This window comes from Hyla sarda, unplaced genomic scaffold (genome assembly GCF_029499605.1).
Source record: "Hyla sarda isolate aHylSar1 unplaced genomic scaffold, aHylSar1.hap1 scaffold_864, whole genome shotgun sequence".
NCBI lineage: Eukaryota > Metazoa > Chordata > Amphibia > Anura > Hylidae > Hyla > Hyla sarda.
Genome location: NW_026610892.1, coordinates 45,194 through 69,373, shown reverse-complemented (window position 1 = coordinate 69,373; position 24,180 = coordinate 45,194). Strand labels below are relative to the sequence as shown.

General features: G+C 44.8%; 7 non-coding genes and 2 pseudogenes across 7 annotated transcripts; all 9 read left to right on the top strand.

Annotated features, from left to right (window-relative positions):
* The first annotated feature begins 6,372 nt into the window (after window positions 1-6,372).
* Window positions 6,373-6,574, top strand: LOC130348034 (U2 spliceosomal RNA; annotated as a pseudogene).
* A 2,110-nt stretch (window positions 6,575-8,684) lies between these two features.
* On the top strand, window positions 8,685-8,875 carry LOC130348081 (U2 spliceosomal RNA). The gene has a single exon (XR_008885876.1). It is a non-coding gene; the product is annotated as a U2 spliceosomal RNA (small nuclear RNA).
* Window positions 8,876-10,956: 2,081 nt separating this feature from the next.
* LOC130348040 (U2 spliceosomal RNA) lies at window positions 10,957-11,116 on the top strand (annotated as a pseudogene).
* A 693-nt stretch (window positions 11,117-11,809) lies between these two features.
* Window positions 11,810-11,992, top strand: LOC130348096 (U2 spliceosomal RNA). The gene has a single exon (XR_008885888.1). It is a non-coding gene; the product is annotated as a U2 spliceosomal RNA (small nuclear RNA).
* A 2,084-nt stretch (window positions 11,993-14,076) lies between these two features.
* LOC130348077 (U2 spliceosomal RNA) lies at window positions 14,077-14,267 on the top strand. The gene has a single exon (XR_008885872.1). It is a non-coding gene; the product is annotated as a U2 spliceosomal RNA (small nuclear RNA).
* Window positions 14,268-16,352: 2,085 nt separating this feature from the next.
* Window positions 16,353-16,543, top strand: LOC130348049 (U2 spliceosomal RNA). The gene has a single exon (XR_008885847.1). It is a non-coding gene; the product is annotated as a U2 spliceosomal RNA (small nuclear RNA).
* A 2,091-nt stretch (window positions 16,544-18,634) lies between these two features.
* LOC130348088 (U2 spliceosomal RNA) lies at window positions 18,635-18,825 on the top strand. Its single transcript, XR_008885882.1, has one exon. It is a non-coding gene; the product is annotated as a U2 spliceosomal RNA (small nuclear RNA).
* Window positions 18,826-20,912: 2,087 nt separating this feature from the next.
* On the top strand, window positions 20,913-21,103 carry LOC130348092 (U2 spliceosomal RNA). Its single transcript, XR_008885886.1, has one exon. It is a non-coding gene; the product is annotated as a U2 spliceosomal RNA (small nuclear RNA).
* Window positions 21,104-23,184: 2,081 nt separating this feature from the next.
* Window positions 23,185-23,375, top strand: LOC130348048 (U2 spliceosomal RNA). The gene has a single exon (XR_008885846.1). It is a non-coding gene; the product is annotated as a U2 spliceosomal RNA (small nuclear RNA).
* Window positions 23,376-24,180: the final 805 nt, after the last annotated feature.

Here is a 24,180-nt window from a genome sequence, read left to right as displayed (position 1 = left end):
ACAGTCGCTTTTTATGTATTCAGCACCTATGTATAATGTTGTAAAAATGCTCTAGAAGCTAAAGTCGCAGAAATGTCACACATATTTGGCCTGCAACTTTCTGTGCGACAAATTCAGACAGGAAAAATCAGTATAAATCCTTAGAAAATTATCCCCCAGTGTCTCCATCTGCTGGCGGTATTGAATAAGCATTGCTGCACTGATGGGGTATGCATTAGACGAAAAAAAAGAAGAAAAAGAAGAATAATACGCCCAGAAAAGAGGCGAAAAGGAGAAAAACGTAAAAAAACGTGAAAAAAAAGTAAGAGGAAGAGAAGGGAAAAAAAGGTGGAAATGGGTTTAAAAGTGATTTCGGCGGAGAAATATATATATATATATATATATATATATATATATATATATACGCGCACACACACACATATATATAAACGTATTCTCCGTTGAGATATTGCAGCCGCTGCTGTGTCCAGGCCCAGGAGCCTTAGCACTGTGCTGTGATGTCACTCAATACCACTGACATCACTAGGTGTAAACAACATCTCTCCTTTGCTGTGTATGTGACTATGGAGCTGTTTGGTGATGTCGTCTATTATGGCCTTCATAGAAGCAACAGGAGATTGTTGCATCCATCTAGAACCCTCAGAACTACAGTGCTATGATGTCACTCACTTCCACAGGCCTTGCAGAGTGTAAACAACAACAACCCAGCTTTGTTGTGTATGTAACCATAGGGATTTGTGATGTCACCTAGAACCTTCACAGCAGCGACAGCTTTATGAGGAGCATCAGCACTGCTCTGCCTGAGCAGAACCATCACCGCCATAGGTTGTCAAATAACCCGGGTTTAACCCACACAGGTAAGTCCAATGGGGTGCAGGCATGTCCTCTATGCTTACAGCTTCCCGTGGGTGTTGGTTTGATACCGTTTGGGGACAGCCAAGGAGGCATCTGCAGGCAACAAAGGTAGGTGTGTGCTTGTGTGTGTGTTTCCTATGCAGATCCTAAGCCCAGTGTCACATGCAAGTAGGAGGAGTAAGAAGGGTTCCTGGCAAATCCGGGTTATGGATTGCATTTAAAAAGGCCCCGTGGGAGTGCAATGGGCCCCTGTCTTGCTGCTTAGCAATAATGGTATGGGTTTAGGTTCTGCTGTGTGTACTGGTGGTTGACTGCCCCCCAGCCCAGAGTGTGCATGGAAAATTGTCTGGCAGCCTCCCTGACAGCAAGCAGTGATAGTGCCCATGAAGGGCACCTTGTTGGGCCCGCCCCTTTCACGGTTATCGCTTCTCGGCCTTTTGGCTAAGATCACGTGTGGATTTCTGTGCGTGGTTTGGGTTGAAAGGAGTGGTGATCGGGGCCCTCTTTACGGGGGGCCCTGGATTGTTGCTGAGCTGCGATCGTGGGTTTTACCTGCAAAAATGAGCGAGAAGGCGCGTGGACTTGAGGACACGGTGCGGATCTACGTTCCTGGCGAGCACCGGGGGACGATCGGACTTGACCAAATCGTTGTGGAGATTCTTCGCAAGCTTGATTACCTACAGGTATGGAATGTATTGGCTATACAGGATTTTCCTAGGCAAGGAATTTATGATATTACTTTTTGTGGTTCTGAGATTTGCCAGAGAGTCTATATGGATCTTGAAGAAATGAAGAGGAAAAGTGAGCCTGCTATAATGAAGAAGATTAAAGTGGAACCGTTATTTATGAATACAACAAAGGTAGTAATTGTCCACATGTATAATCCTAAGGTTTCTGATGAAATGGTTACAAACTTTTTGTTCCGGTATTGCGAGGAAGTGAAATTTATAGGAAGACTTAAGAACAAGTTTGGGTACTTTAATTGTAAGAGAAAGTTTATTGTAAAATTTAAAAAAGATGAAGGAATGCAAGATGGAAGGAAGAGCATACCACAGGTGTTTTCTATCGGAGGAGAGAGAGGTTTCTGCTTTTATGAAGGCCAGTTGCAATATTGTAGAAAGTGCCATGCCTATGGCCATGTGCAGGATTATTGCTCTGAGAAAGGAGAATGTTGCAGAAATTGTGGGAAAACTGGTCATGAAGCAAGTATCTGTACAGAGAAGAAGACATGTGATATCTGTGGAAGTGAGGAACATTTGGCAAGAGGCTGTGATATGTGGTATAAAAAGAAGAGAAGTTATGCTGATGCAGCTGGGAATAGAGGAGAACAAAGAGAAAAAGGGGGAGGGAGGTTTGTTCCTGGAGTTGGTGAGAGTGTGAGTGTGAGTGTTAATGTGGCACAGGTGGCTGAGGAAAGTTCTGTGATAGTGGAGCACATTAGCACTCAGGAGAGGTCAGGGGAGGAGGGTGTTTCCACTGCTGTGACTGGTGAGGAGACAGGTGTGGGAGGTGAATTTACCTTGGTGAAAAAGAAAAAAGCAAAAAAAGTGAAAGTGGTGGAGAAAATTGAGACAGTGTATGGTGATGTTCTTTCTAGTGAAGAGGCTATGGATGATATTGAATGTCCAAACCCAATTGTGGGGGAGGAGGAGGGAATGGAAGTTGTTGGGTCATCTCAGAGATCTCTAACACCTGGTCAGAGAGTTTCTCGCAGTAAGGAAGAAGAGGAGGAGGAAGATGAGGATGTGCAGGTTGTGAATAAAAGGTGTAAGACAGGGAGCTGGTCTGAGGATCAGGAAGCCCTTGTTCTTGGTAGTGATAATGAAATAGACAGGGACTCTAACATAGGGTCGCCTGATTGTTTTGCAAGTTTACATAGGAAAGTTGAAGGCCAAAATGTTAATTTCTAAGTTAAGATGGATTTTAAAGCATTTGGTTTTCTTTTCCTAGTTATTATGACTTTGGTTGTAACAACTATTAATGTAAGAAGTATTGAGTCTGAAATTAGGAGAGCTGCAATTTTTGATATTCTTGAGAATGTTAGAAGTGATGTGATATGTTTACAGGAGTGTGCAATAAAGTCAGCACCTTATGCAAATGAGTGGAAGTGTGGGCAGTCCTTCTGGTCCACATGTGCAGAAAACAAAAATGAAGGTGTTGGGATTTTATTGCGAAACAGGGACATTAAAGTTTTAAATTGCCAAACTTTAGTACCTGGTCGTTGTATGGTTTTAATTTTTGAGGTTTTGGGCCAGAGGATGAGAATTTTTAATGTGTATGCTCCAGCAGAAAAACAAGCACGTTTGTCTTTTTTAGAGTCCCTTAAGTTTTTTATCCCTGGTCGTGAAGATACTATTATTGTTGGCGATTTTAACTGCATTAGATCCGTCAATGATCGTGAGAGCTCTGCTGAGGTTAGAACTGATATTACTTCCAATGTTTTAAATCAAATTATTCAAGACTTGCATTTTACTGATGTTGGACTGATGGTTAGCACTGATGAAAGATATACGTACATATCAGATAGTGGCCGCTGTAAATCCCGGATCGATTACATCCTGGTCTCTGATGGGATTAAGGTGGTCCGGTGCAATCAAATGATGTCAACTTTCTCAGACCACAAGATGGTGTCGGCTGAGATAAGTGTCACAGAGTCCCTTCATTTTGGGAGGGGGCTCTGGAAATTAAATGTAAGTCTATTGGAAGATGAGGAAGTAATGGCTGGTTTTAATCATGTGTTTTTATCCTGTGTTTCTAAACAACCTGATTTTAGTAATGTCTTAGTGTGGTGGGAATGGGCTAAAGGAGAGTTTTCTAATTTCTTTAAGATGTTTTGCATAAAGAGAGCACAAGAGAAGAGGAGGAGTGATGAAAGGCTTGTATCCCGGTTAGAGACTCTCTATAAGTTTAAACGTGTTGGTGTGGAGGTGGAGGATGAGATTGTTAAGGTGAAGGGGGAGATGAAAAAAAGGTTGTTGGAAAAGGGAAGGAATATTGTATATAAGTCTAAAGTGCAGCACCTAGAAGAAAATGAGCAGTGTACACGGTATTTCTTTAAAAAATGTTTTAATGCTAAAGGTGTTTTTAAATCTGTTTTTACCCCTACGGGGGAAGTTTTTGGAGAGGAGATGGTGAAGGAGATTGGCAGATTTTATGAGACACTCTTTAGTAATAAGAGCAGAGCCAGTGAGACGGAGATGAATGATTATTGTAATATTTTGGAGAATAATGTTCCTGTTGAAAAAGTAGATTTTTTGATTGATGATGTTAGTGAAGGGGAGATCAAGCAGGCCCTGGATAAGATGGCCAAAGGGAAGACACCAGGCTGTGATGGTCTCCCCGCTGAGTTTTATTCCGCGTTCTGGAATATTTTAAGTAAAGAGTTTACACGGGTGGTGCAATATGTTTTTAACTCAGGTGTTTTAGCTGAATCTATGAAGAAAGGGGTCATAACATTAATTCATAAAAAAGGTGATGGCAGAGATCTTAAAAATTGGAGACCTATAACTTTATTAAATTGTGACTACAAGATAATTGCTAAGATTGTGGCTAATAGACTGAGTGATGTAGTGGACCACCTTGTGGGAGAATACCAAGTTTGTGCAGTACCGAAAAGAAAAATAACAGATAATTTATTGCTTTTAAGAGACTCTATTTATTACAGTAACTTTAACAAGAATGCACTGTTTGTTGAGTCCATAGATTTCGAAAAGGCTTATGATAAGGTTGCACATGATTTTATGTTCATTGCTTTAAAACACTTAGGTATTCCAGAAAAGTTATTATCTGTTATTATGAGTTTTTATCATGGGGTGACAAGTCAGATTTTAGTAAATGGGCATGTGGGGCCTGCTTTTAATGTCTTGTCTGGAGTCAGACAGGGATGCCCACTCTCCCCAATTCTGTTTATATGCGTTATAGAGGGCCTGTTGAAGAATGTGCAGAAAGATAAATGTGTGAGTGGTGTTTTTATTCCAGGTAGTGATGGTAGTAAGTTAAAGGTTTTAAGTTATATGGACGATGTGGTTTTTACTTGTACATCCCAAGCAGATCTCAACAGAGTAAATTTGCATGTGAGGATTTTTTGTTGTGTGGCTGGGATGAATGTGAACTGGGGGAAGTGCCAATTATGCAGTTTTGGGAACCAAGAGAATATAGTAGTGGATGGTGTTAAGGAAAAAGAAGACATTGAAGTGCTGGGAGTGATATTTGATAAAGACCTCAAAGGAAAGAAAAGTTATGAGACTTTGGACAGTAAAATTGAGAAGAAGCTATCCTTCTGGAGGTTAAGGAACTTGTCACTTAAAGGGAAAGTTCTTATCATTAAGTCTGTAATCCTACCGCTTCTCTTGTATACGGCTATGGTGCTTCCTCCAGGGAAGTTATGGACTAGGAGAGTCACAAGGAAGCTTTTTGTGTTCTTCTGGGGGTCTAAGATGGAGAAAATGAGAAGAGAAGAAGTGATGAAGAGTATGAATTTGGGCGGATATAACTTTCCAAACATTGATCTGTTTTTAAAGGTGCACTATTTTCTTTTAATTTTTAAATTGATACAGTGCAATAATAGGGCGGCAGACATGAGTAAATACCTTGCAGGATGGTTGTTTTCCAAATGGGGCTGGTGTGAGAGGGATTTGAGGAGACCCATAGCACATGTGATACCTACCTTCTATGTGCTCCTCAGGTCTTTCAATGATCAATTTGGTTTGAGCTCTTTAGGTGAACCTGATAAAAAGAAAATAGAACAAGAAATAAGGAAAAATGAGAGATTATATGAAGTACCATTCTCCACTAATGCTCAGTCTGTGAAGATTTGGAAGTTTTTTAAAGTTATTGGACTATCAAACAGACAAAAAGACGTTAGTTGGATGTCCTTTCATGGCTGCCTCCCAACCCGATCTTTTTTAAATGGAAGAGGTTTGAGAATAAGTGACAGATGCCCAAGAGAGGGTTGTGGAGGTAGAGAAGACTTAGTGCACCTTTATTGGGACTGTTTTTATGCAAAAGAATTTTTTATGTTTTTAAAGAAGTTTTTAATCCAACTCACTGGATATAACAGTTTTTCTTTTGAGAAAGTTTTTATTGGTCAAGATCTTAGTAAAAAGGAAGATACACGTACTAATTGGATTCTTTTTTCTGTTTTTAAAGAGGTTTTATGGGACTCACGCAATTTGCTTGTTTTTAAAAATGTTGTTATTTCTCCGAGGGAATTGAAAAGATTGTTTTTAGGAAGGATTTTTACTATCTTTCTACTGGACAAAAAGAGAATTGGTGAAGAAGAAGCGGAGAAAATCTGGATGCATACACGATGGAAAAATTTATAAGAAGTACGTAAAGGAGAAAGCTGTAAGTTTTTGACCAATTTCTGTGATTGTTTTTGACATGTTTTTTTGTTTTGTTGTTTGGTCACTTTTTCTTGGCACTCGGTTCCCTTAGTTAGTTTTTTCCGTATGATGTTTTTTCAGATATTGTTTTAAGTGACGAGTCTTGGTAGGTGACCTGATGATCGTCCAAACAATAGTCTGTAACTGAGGAAAAAAAAAAAAAAAAAAAAAAAAAAAAAAAATCTGTTCTTATCAGTTTAATATCTGATACGTCCCCTATCTGGGGACCATATATTAAATGGATTTTTGAGAACGGGGGCCGATTTCGAAGCTTGCTTCCGTCGCCCTATGCATTGACCCGATATGGCAGTATCTTCGGGTACAGTGCACCACCCCCTTACAGGGTTAAAAAGAAAGATTCCTACTTTCATTGCTACCTGCTTGCTGGCTAGCCAGCTAGCCAGCCCTGTGGGCCTTGCTGCTGCTGCAGCCAAAAAACAAAAGGTGGTGCTGCTGCTGCTTCTGCTGCTTCTGCTTCTGCTTGTGTCTGGCCGCTGTTGGAGCGTCCAGGCACAGGACTTCTGCTGCTGCTGACTAAATGGCCTCCTTAATTGGATCATTTGAGTAGCCAGCACACCTGTGCAGGTAGGGCATGACATGATAGGCAGCTGCCTTGATAGCGGGTGGGTGCTGAATGTTCCTAATTGACAAAATAAGATTAATGCTTATGAAGAAATATAAAATCTCATCCCTTCCCCAATATCGCGCCACACCCCTACCCCTTAATTCCCTGGTTGAACTTGATGGACATATGTCTTTTTTCGACCGTACTAACTATGTAACTATGTAACATAACATGGGGGGGGGAGGGGGGGGGTCTCCTGGCTGTTCACACAGGTGTGTCATTGCTGTACATTGACCATGCATTGCTTCTGTGGTATTGCAAAGGCAAAGACAAATGCTTCCAGCCATCCATTGCACTAATGGATTGGTCATCAGCTGGCTGTCTATGTCCCGCATCAATATAGACCAAAGTACAGAGGGTTAGGCTATGCTATTGTGCACCTACCTGATGCATCAGAAGGTGCGAGGCCCTTGCTAAATTCTGTGCACAGACTTTGAGATCTATACTTTAGACTGTATCTAAACCTGCTCCAACATGGACTGACATTCTGGCCTACTTTCAGCCGATGCGACTTGTCTGTCGCTGAACAGTCGCTTTTTATGTATTCAGCACCTATGTATAATGTTGTAAAAATGCTCTAGAAGCTAAAGTCGCAGAAATGTCACACATATTTGGCCTGCAACTTTCTGTGCGACAAATTCAGACAGGAAAAATCAGTATAAATCCTTAGAAAATTATCCCCCAGTGTCTCCATCTGCTGGCGGTATTGAATAAGCATTGCTGCACTGATGGGGTATGCATTAGACGAAAAAAAAGAAGAAAAAGAAGAATAATACGCCCAGAAAAGAGGCGAAAAGGAGAAAAACGTAAAAAAACGTGAAAAAAATGTAAGAGGAAGAGAAGGGAGAAAAAGGTGGAAATGGGTTTAAAAGTGATTTCGGCGGAGAAATATATATATATATATATATATATATATATATATATATATATATATATATAAATTTATACGCGCACACACACACATATATATAAACGTATTCTCCGTTGAGATATTGCAGCCGCTGCTGTGTCCAGGCCCAGGAGCCTTAGCACTGTGCTGTGATGTCACTCAATACCACTGACATCACTAGGTGTAAACAACATCTCTCCTTTGCTGTGTATGTGACTATGGAGCTGTTTGGTGATGTCGTCTATTATGGCCTTCATAGAAGCAACAGGAGATTGTTGCATCCATCTAGAACCCTCAGAACTACAGTGCTATGATGTCACTCACTTCCACAGGCCTTGCAGAGTGTAAACAACAACAACCCAGCTTTGTTGTGTATGTAACCATAGGGATTTGTGATGTCACCTAGAACCTTCACAGCAGCGACAGCTTTATGAGGAGCATCAGCACTGCTCTGCCTGAGCAGAACCATCACCGCCATAGGTTGTCAAATAACCCGGGTTTAACCCACACAGGTAAGTCCAATGGGGTGCAGGCATGTCCTCTATGCTTACAGCTTCCCGTGGGTGTTGGTTTGATACCGTTTGGGGACAGCCAAGGAGGCATCTGCAGGCAACAAAGGTAGGTGTGTGCTTGTGTGTGTGTTTCCTATGCAGATCCTAAGCCCAGTGTCACATGCAAGTAGGAGGAGTAAGAAGGGTTCCTGGCAAATCCGGGTTATGGATTGCATTTAAAAAGGCCCCGTGGGAGTGCAATGGGCCCCTGTCTTGCTGCTTAGCAATAATGGTATGGGTTTAGGTTCTGCTGTGTGTACTGGTGGTTGACTGCCCCCCAGCCCAGAGTGTGCATGGAAAATTGTCTGGCAGCCTCCCTGACAGCAAGCAGTGATAGTGCCCATGAAGGGCACCTTGTTGGGCCCGCCCCTTTCACGGTTATCGCTTCTCGGCCTTTTGGCTAAGATCAAGTGTAGTATCTGTTCTTATCAGTTTAATATCTGATACGTCCCCTTTCTGGGGACCATATATTAAATGGATTTTTGAGAACGGGGGCCGATTTCGAAGCTTGCTTCCGTCGCCCTATGCATTGACCCGATATGGCAGTATCTTCGGGTACAGTGCACCACCCCCTTACAGGGTTAAAAAGAAAGATTCCTACTTTCATTGCTACCTGCTTGCTGGCTAGCCAGCTAGCCAGCCCTGTGGGCCTTGCTGCTGCTGCAGCCAAAAAACAAAAGGTGGTGCTGCTGCTGCTTCTGCTGCTTCTGCTTCTGCTTGTGTCTGGCCGCTGTTGGAGCGTCCAGGCACAGGACTTCTGCTGCTGCTGACTAAATGGCCTCCTTAATTGGATCATTTGAGTAGCCAGCACACCTGTGCAGGTAGGGCATGACATGATAGGCAGCTGCCTTGATAGCGGGTGGGTGCTGAATGTTCCTAATTGACAAAATAAGATTAATGCTTATGAAGAAATATAAAATCTCATCCCTTCCCCAATATCGCGCCACACCCCTACCCCTTAATTCCCTGGTTGAACTTGATGGACATATGTCTTTTTTCGACCGTACTAACTATGTAACTATGTAACATAACATGGGGGGGGGGGTCTCCTGGCTGTTCACACAGGTGTGTCATTGCTGTACATTGACCATGCATTGCTTCTGTGGTATTGCAAAGGCAAAGACAAATGCTTCCAGCCATCCATTGCACTAATGGATTGGTCATCAGCTGGCTGTCTATGTCCCGCATCAATATAGACCAAAGTACAGAGGGTTAGGCTATGCTATTGTGCACCTACCTGATGCATCAGAAGGTGCGAGGCCCTTGCTAAATTCTGTGCACAGACTTTGAGATCTATACTTTAGACTGTATCTAAACCTGCTCCAACATGGACTGACATTCTGGCCTACTTTCAGCCGATGCGACTTGTCTGTCGCTGAACAGTCGCTTTTTATGTATTCAGCACCTATGTATAATGTTGTAAAAATGCTCTAGAAGCTAAAGTCGCAGAAATGTCACACATATTTGGCCTGCAACTTTCTGTGCGACAAATTCAGACAGGAAAAATCAGTATAAATCCATAGAAAATTATCCCCCAGTGTCTCCATCTGCTGGCGGTATTGAATAAGCATTGCTGCACTGATGGGGTATGCATTAGACGAAAAAAAAGAAGAATAATACGCCCAGAAAAGAGGCGAAAAGGAGAAAAACGTAAAAAAACGTGAAAAAAAAGTAAGAGGAAGAGAAGGGAAAAAAAGGTGGAAATGGGTTTAAAAGTGATTTCGGCGGAGAAATATATATATATATATATATATATATATATATATATATATATATATACGCGCACACACACACATATATATAAACGTATTCTCCGTTGAGATATTGCAGCCGCTGCTGTGTCCAGGCCCAGGAGCCTTAGCACTGTGCTGTGATGTCACTCAATACCACTGACATCACTAGGTGTAAACAACATCTCTCCTTTGCTGTGTATGTGACTATGGAGCTGTTTGGTGATGTCGTCTATTATGGCCTTCATAGAAGCAACAGGAGATTGTTGCATCCATCTAGAACCCTCAGAACTACAGTGCTATGATGTCACTCACTTCCACAGGCCTTGCAGAGTGTAAACAACAACAACCCAGCTTTGTTGTGTATGTAACCATAGGGATTTGTGATGTCACCTAGAACCTTCACAGCAGCGACAGCTTTATGAGGAGCATCAGCACTGCTCTGCCTGAGCAGAACCATCACCGCCATAGGTTGTCAAATAACCCGGGTTTAACCCACACAGGTAAGTCCAATGGGGTGCAGGCATGTCCTCTATGCTTACAGCTTCCCGTGGGTGTTGGTTTGATACCGTTTGGGGACAGCCAAGGAGGCATCTGCAGGCAACAAAGGTAGGTGTGTGCTTGTGTGTGTGTTTCCTATGCAGATCCTAAGCCCAGTGTCACATGCAAGTAGGAGGAGTAAGAAGGGTTCCTGGCAAATCCGGGTTATGGATTGCATTTAAAAAGGCCCCGTGGGAGTGCAATGGGCCCCTGTCTTGCTGCTTAGCAATAATGGTATGGGTTTAGGTTCTGCTGTGTGTACTGGTGGTTGACTGCCCCCCAGCCCAGAGTGTGCATGGAAAATTGTCTGGCAGCCTCCCTGACAGCAAGCAGTGATAGTGCCCATGAAGGGCACCTTGTTGGGCCCGCCCCTTTCACGGTTATCGCTTCTCGGCCTTTTGGCTAAGATCAAGTGTAGTATCTGTTCTTATCAGTTTTCATGCTGGTGGGGATGGGTGCTGCATGGAGGATGCAGGTGTACCAGGGCTTTCCGGGGCTGGTTCTGAGGAATCAGCTCGACGGCTGCCCCGATGTGACCTGTTCCCTCCGGGTCTCGCCATGAGGCTGAGAGGGTCTAGAGCCGAGGTACTTTTGTGCCTCGGGGAGTGGTGACCCCGAGGTGCCGAAACTCACTGGGAGAATAGGCTCACTGAGTTGAAGCACGGGCACCATAATCTCTTCACCTTGTGGCACTCACCTCTTGATTCCCGGCCTTCTGGCTAGGATCAGAGAAATTTTTATAGATCCGGCCGGATGTCCGGGCAGTATATCTGCACACATTCACTTATTTATTTCTTTTTTGTCTCACTGTGTCACTTTTTGCGTGTTGTGTGTTCACAGGATTTGTCAGGATGCGGTAGCCCTTCTGGGTGTCCCTCCTGGCGGTCTAGGGGAGGTGTGTGTGGCCATTAGGTTCCGCACCTCCCTGCAAACACCCCGGGTACTCCTGCTTTGGCAGGGTACCTACCGTAATTGGCTCTGCGGGCAGATACCTTGGCTAACGCCAAGGGGGATGCCGGGAGCATTTGTGGTCCCCTAGTAGCTTCGGCGAAAAGGGACATCGAACCTGGAACCTCGCAGGTACCTTTTGGTCCGGAGGCGAAGGGTAAGGTTTGTTGGGGGGCCTCTCTCCTATCGGAGAAGGGCTTGCGATAGACCGCATCCTTTGTGCACGTTTTTTTAGTGTAACACGTTTGCACTTTTTCTTGCACTTTGGGTGAATCGAAAGCACGTTCCTCGGCTTTAGATAAAAAAAAAAAAAAAAATCTGTTCTTATCAGTTTAATATCTGATACGTCCCCTATCTGGGGACCATATATTAAATGGATTTTTGAGAACGGGGGCCGATTTCGAAGCTTGCTTCCGTCGCCCTATGCATTGACCCGATATGGCAGTATCTTCGGGTACAGTGCACCACCCCCTTACAGGGTTAAAAAGAAAGATTCCTACTTTCATTGCTACCTGCTTGCTGGCTAGCCAGCTAGCCAGCCCTGTGGGCCTTGCTGCTGCTGCAGCCAAAAAACAAAAGGTGGTGCTGCTGCTGCTTCTGCTGCTTCTGCTTCTGCTTGTGTCTGGCCGCTGTTGGAGCGTCCAGGCACAGGACTTCTGCTGCTGCTGACTAAATGGCCTCCTTAATTGGATCATTTGAGTAGCCAGCACACCTGTGCAGGTAGGGCATGACATGATAGGCAGCTGCCTTGATAGCGGGTGGGTGCTGAATGTTCCTAATTGACAAAATAAGATTAATGCTTATGAAGAAATATAAAATCTCATCCCTTCCCCAATATCGCGCCACACCCCTACCCCTTAATTCCCTGGTTGAACTTGATGGACATATGTCTTTTTTCGACCGTACTAACTATGTAACTATGTAACATAACATGGGGGGGGGGGGGGGTCTCCTGGCTGTTCACACAGGTGTGTCATTGCTGTACATTGACCATGCATTGCTTCTGTGGTATTGCAAAGGCAAAGACAAATGCTTCCAGCCATCCATTGCACTAATGGATTGGTCATCAGCTGGCTGTCTATGTCCCGCATCAATATAGACCAAAGTACAGAGGGTTAGGCTATGCTATTGTGCACCTACCTGATGCATCAGAAGGTGCGAGGCCCTTGCTAAATTCTGTGCACAGACTTTGAGATCTATACTTTAGACTGTATCTAAACCTGCTCCAACATGGACTGACATTCTGGCCTACTTTCAGCCGATGCGACTTGTCTGTCGCTGAACAGTCGCTTTTTATGTATTCAGCACCTATGTATAATGTTGTAAAAATGCTCTAGAAGCTAAAGTCGCAGAAATGTCACACATATTTGGCCTGCAACTTTCTGTGCGACAAATTCAGACAGGAAAAATCAGTATAAATCCTTAGAAAATTATCCCCCAGTGTCTCCATCTGCTGGCGGTATTGAATAAGCATTGCTGCACTGATGGGGTATGCATTAGACGAAAAAAAAGAAGAAAAAGAAGAATAATACGCCCAGAAAAGAGGCGAAAAGGAGAAAAACGTAAAAAAACGTGAAAAAAAAGTAAGAGGAAGAGAAGGGAAAAAAAGGTGGAAATGGGTTTAAAAGTGATTTCGGCGGAGAAATATATATATATATATATATATATATATATATATATACGCGCACACACACACATATATATAAACGTATTCTCCGTTGAGATATTGCAGCCGCTGCTGTGTCCAGGCCCAGGAGCCTTAGCACTGTGCTGTGATGTCACTCAATACCACTGACATCACTAGGTGTAAACAACATCTCTCCTTTGCTGTGTATGTGACTATGGAGCTGTTTGGTGATGTCGTCTATTATGGCCTTCATAGAAGCAACAGGAGATTGTTGCATCCATCTAGAACCCTCAGAACTACAGTGCTATGATGTCACTCACTTCCACAGGCCTTGCAGAGTGTAAACAACAACAACCCAGCTTTGTTGTGTATGTAACCATAGGGATTTGTGATGTCACCTAGAACCTTCACAGCAGCGACAGCTTTATGAGGAGCATCAGCACTGCTCTGCCTGAGCAGAACCATCACCGCCATAGGTTGTCAAATAACCCGGGTTTAACCCACACAGGTAAGTCCAATGGGGTGCAGGCATGTCCTCTATGCTTACAGCTTCCCGTGGGTGTTGGTTTGATACCGTTTGGGGACAGCCAAGGAGGCATCTGCAGGCAACAAAGGTAGGTGTGTGCTTGTGTGTGTGTTTCCTATGCAGATCCTAAGCCCAGTGTCACATGCAAGTAGGAGGAGTAAGAAGGGTTCCTGGCAAATCCGGGTTATGGATTGCATTTAAAAAGGCCCCGTGGGAGTGCAATGGGCCCCTGTCTTGCTGCTTAGCAATAATGGTATGGGTTTAGGTTCTGCTGTGTGTACTGGTGGTTGACTGCCCCCCAGCCCAGAGTGTGCATGGAAAATTGTCTGGCAGCCTCCCTGACAGCAAGCAGTGATAGTGCCCATGAAGGGCACCTTGTTGGGCCCGCCCCTTTCACGGTTATCGCTTCTCGGCCTTTTGGCTAAGATCAAGTGTAGTATCTGTTCTTATCAGTTTAATATCTGATACGTCCCCTATATGGGGACCATATATTAAATGGATTTTTGAGAACGGGGGCCGATTTCGAAGCTTGCTTCCGTCGCCCTATGCATTGACCCGATATGGCAGTATCTTCGGGTACAGTGCACCACCCCCTTACAGGGTTAAAAAGAAAGATTCCTACTTTCATTGCTACCTGCTTGCTGGCTAGCCAGCTAGCCAGCCCTGTGGGCCTTGCTGCTGCTGCAGCCAAAAAACAAAAGGTGGTGCTGCTGCTGCTTCTGCTGCTTCTGCTTCTGCTTGTGTCTGGCCGCTGTTGGAGCGTCCAGGCACAGGACTTCTGCTGCTGCTGACTAAATGGCCTCCTTAATTGGATCATTTGAGTAGCCAGCACACCTGTGCAGGTAGGGCATGACATGATAGGCAGCTGCCTTGATAGCGGGTGGGTGCTGAATGTTCCTAATTGACAAAATAAGATTAATGCTTATGAAGAAATATAAAATCTCATCCCTTCCCCAATATCGCGCCACACCCCTACCCCTTAATTCCCTGGTTGAACTTGATGGACATATGTCTTTTTTCGACCGTACTAACTATGTAACTATGTAACATAACATGGGGGGGGGGGGGGTCTCCTGGCTGTTCACACAGGTGTGTCATTGCTGTACATTGACCATGCATTGCTTCTGTGGTATTGCAAAGGCAAAGACAAATGCTTCCAGCCATCCATTGCACTAATGGATTGGTCATCAGCTGGCTGTCTATGTCCCGCATCAATATAGACCAAAGTACAGAGGGTTAGGCTATGCTATTGTGCACCTACCTGATGCATCAGAAGGTGCGAGGCCCTTGCTAAATTCTGTGCACAGACTTTGAGATCTATACTTTAGACTGTATCTAAACCTGCTCCAACATGGACTGACATTCTGGCCTACTTTCAGCCGATGCGACTTGTCTGTCGCTGAACAGTCGCTTTTTATGTATTCAGCACCTATGTATAATGTTGTAAAAATGCTCTAGAAGCTAAAGTCGCAGAAATGTCACACATATTTGGCCTGCAACTTTCTGTGCGACAAATTCAGACAGGAAAAATCAGTATAAATCCTTAGAAAATTATCCCCCAGTGTCTCCATCTGCTGGCGGTATTGAATAAGCATTGCTGCACTGATGGGGTATGCATTAGACGAAAAAAAAGAAGAAAAAGAAGAATAATACGCCCAGAAAAGAGGCGAAAAGGAGAAAAACGTAAAAAAACGTGAAAAAAAAGTAAGAGGAAGAGAAGGGAAAAAAAGGTGGAAATGGGTTTAAAAGTGATTTCGGCGGAGAAATATATATATATATATATATATATATATATATATATATACGCGCACACACACACATATATATAAACGTATTCTCCGTTGAGATATTGCAGCCGCTGCTGTGTCCAGGCCCAGGAGCCTTAGCACTGTGCTGTGATGTCACTCAATACCACTGACATCACTAGGTGTAAACAACATCTCTCCTTTGCTGTGTATGTGACTATGGAGCTGTTTGGTGATGTCGTCTATTATGGCCTTCATAGAAGCAACAGGAGATTGTTGCATCCATCTAGAACCCTCAGAACTACAGTGCTATGATGTCACTCACTTCCACAGGCCTTGCAGAGTGTAAACAACAACAACCCAGCTTTGTTGTGTATGTAACCATAGGGATTTGTGATGTCACCTAGAACCTTCACAGCAGCGACAGCTTTATGAGGAGCATCAGCACTGCTCTGCCTGAGCAGAACCATCACCGCCATAGGTTGTCAAATAACCCGGGTTTAACCCACACAGGTAAGTCCAATGGGGTGCAGGCATGTCCTCTATGCTTACAGCTTCCCGTGGGTGTTGGTTTGATACCGTTTGGGGACAGCCAAGGAGGCATCTGCAGGCAACAAAGGTAGGTGTGTGCTTGTGTGTGTGTTTCCTATGCAGATCCTAAGCCCAGTGTCACATGCAAGTAGGAGGAGTAAGAAGGGTTCCTGGCAAATCCGGGTTATGGATTGCATTTAAAAAGGCCCCGTGGGAGTGCAATGGGCCCCTGTCTTGCTGCTTAGCAATAATGGTATGGGTTTAGGTTCTGCTGTGTGTACTGGTGGTTGACTGCCCCCCAGCCCAGAGTGTGCATGGAAAATTGTCTGGCAGCCTCCCTGACAGCAAGCAGTGATAGTGCCCATGAAGGGCACCTTGTTGGGCCCGCCCCTTTCACGGTTATCGCTTCTCGGCCTTTTGGCTAAGATCAAGTGTAGTATCTGTTCTTATCAGTTTAATATCTGATACGTCCCCTATCTGGGGACCATATATTAAATGGATTTTTGAGAACGGGGGCCGATTTCGAAGCTTGCTTCCGTCGCCCTATGCATTGACCCGATATGGCAGTATCTTCGGGTACAGTGCACCACCCCCTTACAGGGTTAAAAAGAAAGATTCCTACTTTCATTGCTACCTGCTTGCTGGCTAGCCAGCTAGCCCGCCCTGTGGGCCTTGCTGCTGCTGCAGCCAAAAAACAAAAGGTGGTGCTGCTGCTGCTTCTGCTGCTTCTGCTTCTGCTTGTGTCTGGCCGCTGTTGGAGCGTCCAGGCACAGGACTTCTGCTGCTGCTGACTAAATGGCCTCCTTAATTGGATCATTTGAGTAGCCAGCACACCTGTGCAGGTAGGGCATGACATGATAGGCAGCTGCCTTGATAGCGGGTGGGTGCTGAATGTTCCTAATTGACAAAATAAGATTAATGCTTATGAAGAAATATAAAATCTCATCCCTTCCCCAATATCGCGCCACACCCCTACCCCTTAATTCCCTGGTTGAACTTGATGGACATATGTCTTTTTTCGACCGTACTAACTATGTAACTATGTAACATAACATGGGGGGGGGGGGGGTCTCCTGGCTGTTCACACAGGTGTGTCATTGCTGTACATTGACCATGCATTGCTTCTGTGGTATTGCAAAGGCAAAGACAAATGCTTCCAGCCATCCATTGCACTAATGGATTGGTCATCAGCTGGCTGTCTATGTCCCGCATCAATATAGACCAAAGTACAGAGGGTTAGGCTATGCTATTGTGCACCTACCTGATGCATCAGAAGGTGCGAGGCCCTTGCTAAATTCTGTGCACAGACTTTGAGATCTATACTTTAGACTGTATCTAAACCTGCTCCAACATGGACTGACATTCTGGCCTACTTTCAGCCGATGCGACTTGTCTGTCACTGAACAGTCGCTTTTTATGTATTCAGCACCTATGTATAATGTTGTAAAAATGCTCTAGAAGCTAAAGTCGCAGAAATGTCACACATATTTGGCCTGCAACTTTCTGTGCGACAAATTCAGACAGGAAAAATCAGTATAAATCCTTAGAAAATTATCCCCCAGTGTCTCCATCTGCTGGCGGTATTGAATAAGCATTGCTGCACTGATGGGGTATGCATTAGACGAAAAAAAAGAAGAAAAAGAAGAATAATACGCCCAGAAAAGAGGCGAAAAGGAGAAAAACGTAAAAAAACGTGAAAAAAAAGTAAGAGGAAGAGAAGGGAAAAAAAGGTGGAAATGGGTTTAAAAGTGATTTCGGCGGAGAAATATATATATATATATATATATATATATATATATATATATATATACGCGCACACACACACATATATATAAACGTATTCTCCGTTGAGATATTGCAGCCGCTGCTGTGTCCAGGCCCAGGAGCCTTAGCACTGTGCTGTGATGTCACTCAATACCACTGACATCACTAGGTGTAAACAACATCTCTCCTTTGCTGTGTATGTGACTATGGAGCTGTTTGGTGATGTCGTCTATTATGGCCTTCATAGAAGCAACAGGAGATTGTTGCATCCATCTAGAACCCTCAGAACTACAGTGCTATGATGTCACTCACTTCCACAGGCCTTGCAGAGTGTAAACAACAACAACCCAGCTTTGTTGTGTATGTAACCATAGGGATTTGTGATGTCACCTAGAACCTTCACAGCAGCGACAGCTTTATGAGGAGCATCAGCACTGCTCTGCCTGAGCAGAACCATCACCGCCATAGGTTGTCAAATAACCCGGGTTTAACCCACACAGGTAAGTCCAATGGGGTGCAGGCATGTCCTCTATGCTTACAGCTTCCCGTGGGTGTTGGTTTGATACCGTTTGGGGACAGCCAAGGAGGCATCTGCAGGCAACAAAGGTAGGTGTGTGCTTGTGTGTGTGTTTCCTATGCAGATCCTAAGCCCAGTGTCACATGCAAGTAGGAGGAGTAAGAAGGGTTCCTGGCAAATCCGGGTTATGGATTGCATTTAAAAAGGCCCCGTGGGAGTGCAATGGGCCCCTGTCTTGCTGCTTAGCAATAATGGTATGGGTTTAGGTTCTGCTGTGTGTACTGGTGGTTGACTGCCCCCCAGCCCAGAGTGTGCATGGAAAATTGTCTGGCAGCCTCCCTGACAGCAAGCAGTGATAGTGCCCATGAAGGGCACCTTGTTGGGCCCGCCCCTTTCACGGTTATCGCTTCTCGGCCTTTTGGCTAAGATGAAGTGTAGTATCTGTTCTTATCAGTTTAATATCTGATACGTCCCCTATCTGGGGACCATATATTAAATGGATTTTTGAGAACGGGGGCCGATTTCGAAGCTTGCTTCCGTCGCCCTATGCATTGACCCGATATGGCAGTATCTTCGGGTACAGTGCACCACCCCCTTACAGGGTTAAAAAGAAAGATTCCTACTTTCATTGCTACCTGCTTGCTGGCTAGCCAGCTAGCCAGCCCTGTGGGCCTTGCTGCTGCTGCAGCCAAAAAACAAAAGGTGGTGCTGCTGCTGCTTCTGCTGCTTCTGCTTCTGCTTGTGTCTGGCCGCTGTTGGAGCGTCCAGGCACAGGACTTCTGCTGCTGCTGACTAAATGGCCTCCTTAATTGGATCATTTGAGTAGCCAGCACACCTGTGCAGGTAGGGCATGACATGATAGGCAGCTGCCTTGATAGCGGGTGGGTGCTGAATGTTCCTAATTGACAAAATAAGATTAATGCTTATGAAGAAATATAAAATCTCATCCCTTCCCCAATATCGCGCCACACCCCTACCCCTTAATTCCCTGGTTGAACTTGATGGACATATGTCTTTTTTCGACCGTACTAACTATGTAACTATGTAACATAACATGGGGGGGGTCTCCTGGCTGTTCACACAGGTGTGTCATTGCTGTACATTGACCATGCATTGCTTCTGTGGTATTGCAAAGGCAAAGACAAATGCTTCCAGCCATCCATTGCACTAATGGATTGGTCATCAGCTGGCTGACTATGTCCCGCATCAATATAGACCAAAGTACAGAGGGTTAGGCTATGCTATTGTGCACCTACCTGATGCATCAGAAGGTGCGAGGCCCTTGCTAAATTCTGTGCACAGACTTTGAGATCTATACTTTAGACTGTATCTAAACCTGCTCCAACATGGACTGACATTCTGGCCTACTTTCAGCCGATGCGACTTGTCTGTCGCTGAACAGTCGCTTTTTATGTATTCAGCACCTATGTATAATGTTGTAAAAATGCTCTAGAAGCTAAAGTCGCAGAAATGTCACACATATTTGGCCTGCAACTTTCTGTGCGACAAATTCAGACAGGAATAATCAGTATAAATCCTTAGAAAATTATCCCCCAGTGTCTCCATCTGCTGGCGGTATTGAATAAGCATTGCTGCACTGATGGGGTATGCATTAGACGAAAAAAAAGAAGAAAAAGAAGAATAATACGCCCAGAAAAGAGGCGAAAAGGAGAAAAACGTAAAAAAACGTGAAAAAAAAGTAAGAGGAAGAGAAGGGAAAAAAAGGTGGAAATGGGTTTAAAAGTGATTTCGGCGGAGAAATATATATATATATATATATATATATATATATATATATATATATATACGCGCACACACACACATATATATAAACGTATTCTCCGTTGAGATATTGCAGCCGCTGCTGTGTCCAGGCCCAGGAGCCTTAGCACTGTGCTGTGATGTCACTCAATACCACTGACATCACTAGGTGTAAACAACATCTCTCCTTTGCTGTGTATGTGACTATGGAGCTGTTTGGTGATGTCGTCTATTATGGCCTTCATAGAAGCAACAGGAGATTGTTGCATCCATCTAGAACCCTCAGAACTACAGTGCTATGATGTCACTCACTTCCACAGGCCTTGCAGAGTGTAAACAACAACAACCCAGCTTTGTTGTGTATGTAACCATAGGGATTTGTGATGTCACCTAGAACCTTCACAGCAGCGACAGCTTTATGAGGAGCATCAGCACTGCTCTGCCTGAGCAGAACCATCACCGCCATAGGTTGTCAAATAACCCGGGTTTAACCCACACAGGTAAGTCCAATGGGGTGCAGGCATGTCCTCTATGCTTACAGCTTCCCGTGGGTGTTGGTTTGATACCGTTTGGGGACAGCCAAGGAGGCATCTGCAGGCAACAAAGGTAGGTGTGTGCTTGTGTGTGTGTTTCCTATGCAGATCCTAAGCCCAGTGTCACATGCAAGTAGGAGGAGTAAGAAGGGTTCCTGGCAAATCCGGGTTATGGATTGCATTTAAAAAGGCCCCGTGGGAGTGCAATGGGCCCCTGTCTTGCTGCTTAGCAATAATGGTATGGGTTTAGGTTCTGCTGTGTGTACTGGTGGTTGACTGCCCCCCAGCCCAGAGTGTGCATGGAAAATTGTCTGGCAGCCTCCCTGACAGCAAGCAGTGATAGTGCCCATGAAGGGCACCTTGTTGGGCCCGCCCCTTTCACGGTTATCGCTTCTCGGCCTTTTGGCTAAGATGAAGTGTAGTATCTGTTCTGATCAGTTTAATATCTGATACGTCCCCTATCTGGGGACCATATATTAAATGGATTTTTGAGAACGGGGGCCGATTTCGAAGCTTGCTTCCGTCGCCCTATGCATTGACCCGATATGGCAGTATCTTCGGGTACAGTGCACCACCCCCTTACAGGGTTAAAAAGAAAGATTCCTACTTTCATTGCTACCTGCTTGCTGGCTAGCCAGCTAGCCAGCCCTGTGGGCCTTGCTGCTGCTGCAGCCAAAAAACAAAAGGTGGTGCTGCTGCTGCTTCTGCTGCTTCTGCTTCTGCTTGTGTCTGGCCGCTGTTGGAGCGTCCAGGCACAGGACTTCTGCTGCTGCTGACTAAATGGCCTCCTTAATTGGATCATTTGAGTAGCCAGCACACCTGTGCAGGTAGGGCATGACATGATAGGCAGCTGCCTTGATAGCGGGTGGGTGCTGAATGTTCCTAATTGACAAAATAAGATTAATGCTTATGAAGAAATATAAAATCTCATCCCTTCCCCAATATCGCGCCACACCCCTACCCCTTAATTCCCTGGTTGAACTTGATGGACATATGTCTTTTTTCGACCGTACTAACTATGTAACTATGTAACATAACATGGGGGGGGGGGGGGGGGGGTCTCCTGGCTGTTCACACAGGTGTGTCATTGCTGTACATTGACCATGCATTGCTTCTGTGGTATTGCAAAGGCAAAGACAAATGCTTCCAGCCATCCATTGCACTAATGGATTGGTCATCAGCTGGCTGTCTATGTCCCGCATCAATATAGACCAAAGTACAGAGGGTTAGGCTATGCTATTGTGCACCTACCTGATGCATCAGAAGGTGCGAGGCCCTTGCTAAATTCTGTGCACAGACTTTGAGATCTATACTTTAGACTGTATCTAAACCTGCTCCAACATGGACTGACATTCTGGCCTACTTTCAGCCGATGCGACTTGTCTGTCGCTGAACAGTCGCTTTTTATGTATTCAGCACCTATGTATAATGTTGTAAAAATGCTCTAGAAGCTAAAGTCGCAGAAATGTCACACATATTTGGCCTGCAACTTTCTGTGCGACAAATTCAGACAGGAAAAATCAGTATAAATCCTTAGAAAATTATCCCCCAGTGTCTCCATCTGCTGGCGGTATTGAATAAGCATTGCTGCACTGATGGGGTATGCATTAGATGAAGAAAAAGAAGAATAATACGCCCAGAAAAGAGGCGAAAAGGAGAAAAACGTAAAAAAACGTGAAAAAAAAGTAAGAGGAAGAGAAGGGAAAAAAAGGTGGAAATGGGTTTAAAAGTGATTTCGGCGGAGAAATATATATATATATATATATATATATATATATATATATACGCGCACACACACACATATATATAAACGTATTCTCCGTTGAGATATTGCAGCCGCTGCTGTGTCCAGGCCCAGGAGCCTTAGCACTGTGCTGTGATGTCACTCAATACCACTGACATCACTAGGTGTAAACAACATCTCTCCTTTGCTGTGTATGTGACTATGGAGCTGTTTGGTGATGTCGTCTATTATGGCCTTCATAGAAGCAACAGGAGATTGTTGCATCCATCTAGAACCCTCAGAACTACAGTGCTATGATGTCACTCACTTCCACAGGCCTTGCAGAGTGTAAACAACAACAACCCAGCTTTGTTGTGTATGTAACCATAGGGATTTGTGATGTCACCTAGAACCTTCACAGCAGCGACAGCTTTATGAGGAGCATCAGCACTGCTCTGCCTGAGCAGAACCATCACCGCCATAGGTTGTCAAATAACCCGGGTTTAACCCACACAGGTAAGTCCAATGGGGTGCAGGCATGTCCTCTATGCTTACAGCTTCCCGTGGGTGTTGGTTTGATACCGTTTGGGGACAGCCAAGGAGGCATCTGCAGGCAACAAAGGTAGGTGTGTGCTTGTGTGTGTGTTTCCTATGCAGATCCTAAGCCCAGTGTCACATGCAAGTAGGAGGAGTAAGAAGGGTTCCTGGCAAATCCGGGTTATGGATTGCATTTAAAAAGGCCCCGTGGGAGTGCAATGGGCCCCTGTCTTGCTGCTTAGCAATAATGGTATGGGTTTAGGTTCTGCTGTGTGTACTGGTGGTTGACTGCCCCCCAGCCCAGAGTGTGCATGGAAAATTGTCTGGCAGCCTCCCTGACAGCAAGCAGTGATAGTGCCCATGAAGGGCACCTTGTTGGGCCCGCCCCTTTCACGGTTATCGCTTCTCGGCCTTTTGGCTAAGATCAAGTGTAGTATCTGTTCTTATCAGTTTAATATCTGATACGTCCCCTATCTGGGGACCATATATTAAATGGATTTTTGAGAACGGGGGCCGATTTCGAAGCTTGCTTCCGTCGCCCTATGCATTGACCCGATATGGCAGTATCTTCGGGTACAGTGCACCACCCCCTTACAGGGTTAAAAAGAAAGATTCCTACTTTCATTGCTACCTGCTTGCTGGCTAGCCAGCTAGCCAGCCCTGTGGGCCTTGCTGCTGCTGCAGCCAAAAAACAAAAGGTGGTGCTGCTGCTGCTGCTTCTGCTTCTGCTTGTGTCTGGCCGCTGTTGGAGCGTCCAGGCACAGGACTTCTGCTGCTGCTGACTAAATGGCCTCCTTAATTGGATCATTTGAGTAGCCAGCACACCTGTGCAGGTAGGGCATGACATGATAGGCAGCTGCCTTGATAGCGGGTGGGTGCTGAATGTTCCTAATTGACAAAATAAGATTAATGCTTATGAAGAAATATAAAATCTCATCCCTTCCCCAATATCGCGCCACACCCCTACCCCTTAATTCCCTGGTTGAACTTGATGGACATATGTCTTTTTTCGACCGTACTAACTATGTAACTATGTAACATAACATGGGGGGGGGGGGGGTCTCCTGGCTGTTCACACAGGTGTGTCATTGCTGTACATTGACCATGCATTGCTTCTGTGGTATTGCAAAGGCAAAGACAAATGCTTCCAGCCATCCATTGCACTAATGGATTGGTCATCAGCTGGCTGTCTATGTCCCGCATCAATATAGACCAAAGTACAGAGGGTTAGGCTATGCTATTGTGCACCTACCTGATGCATCAGAAGGTGCGAGGCCCTTGCTAAATTCTGTGCACAGACTTTGAGATCTATACTTTAGACTGTATCTAAACCTGCTCCAACATGGACTGACATTCTGGCCTACTTTCAGCCGATGCGACTTGTCTGTCGCTGA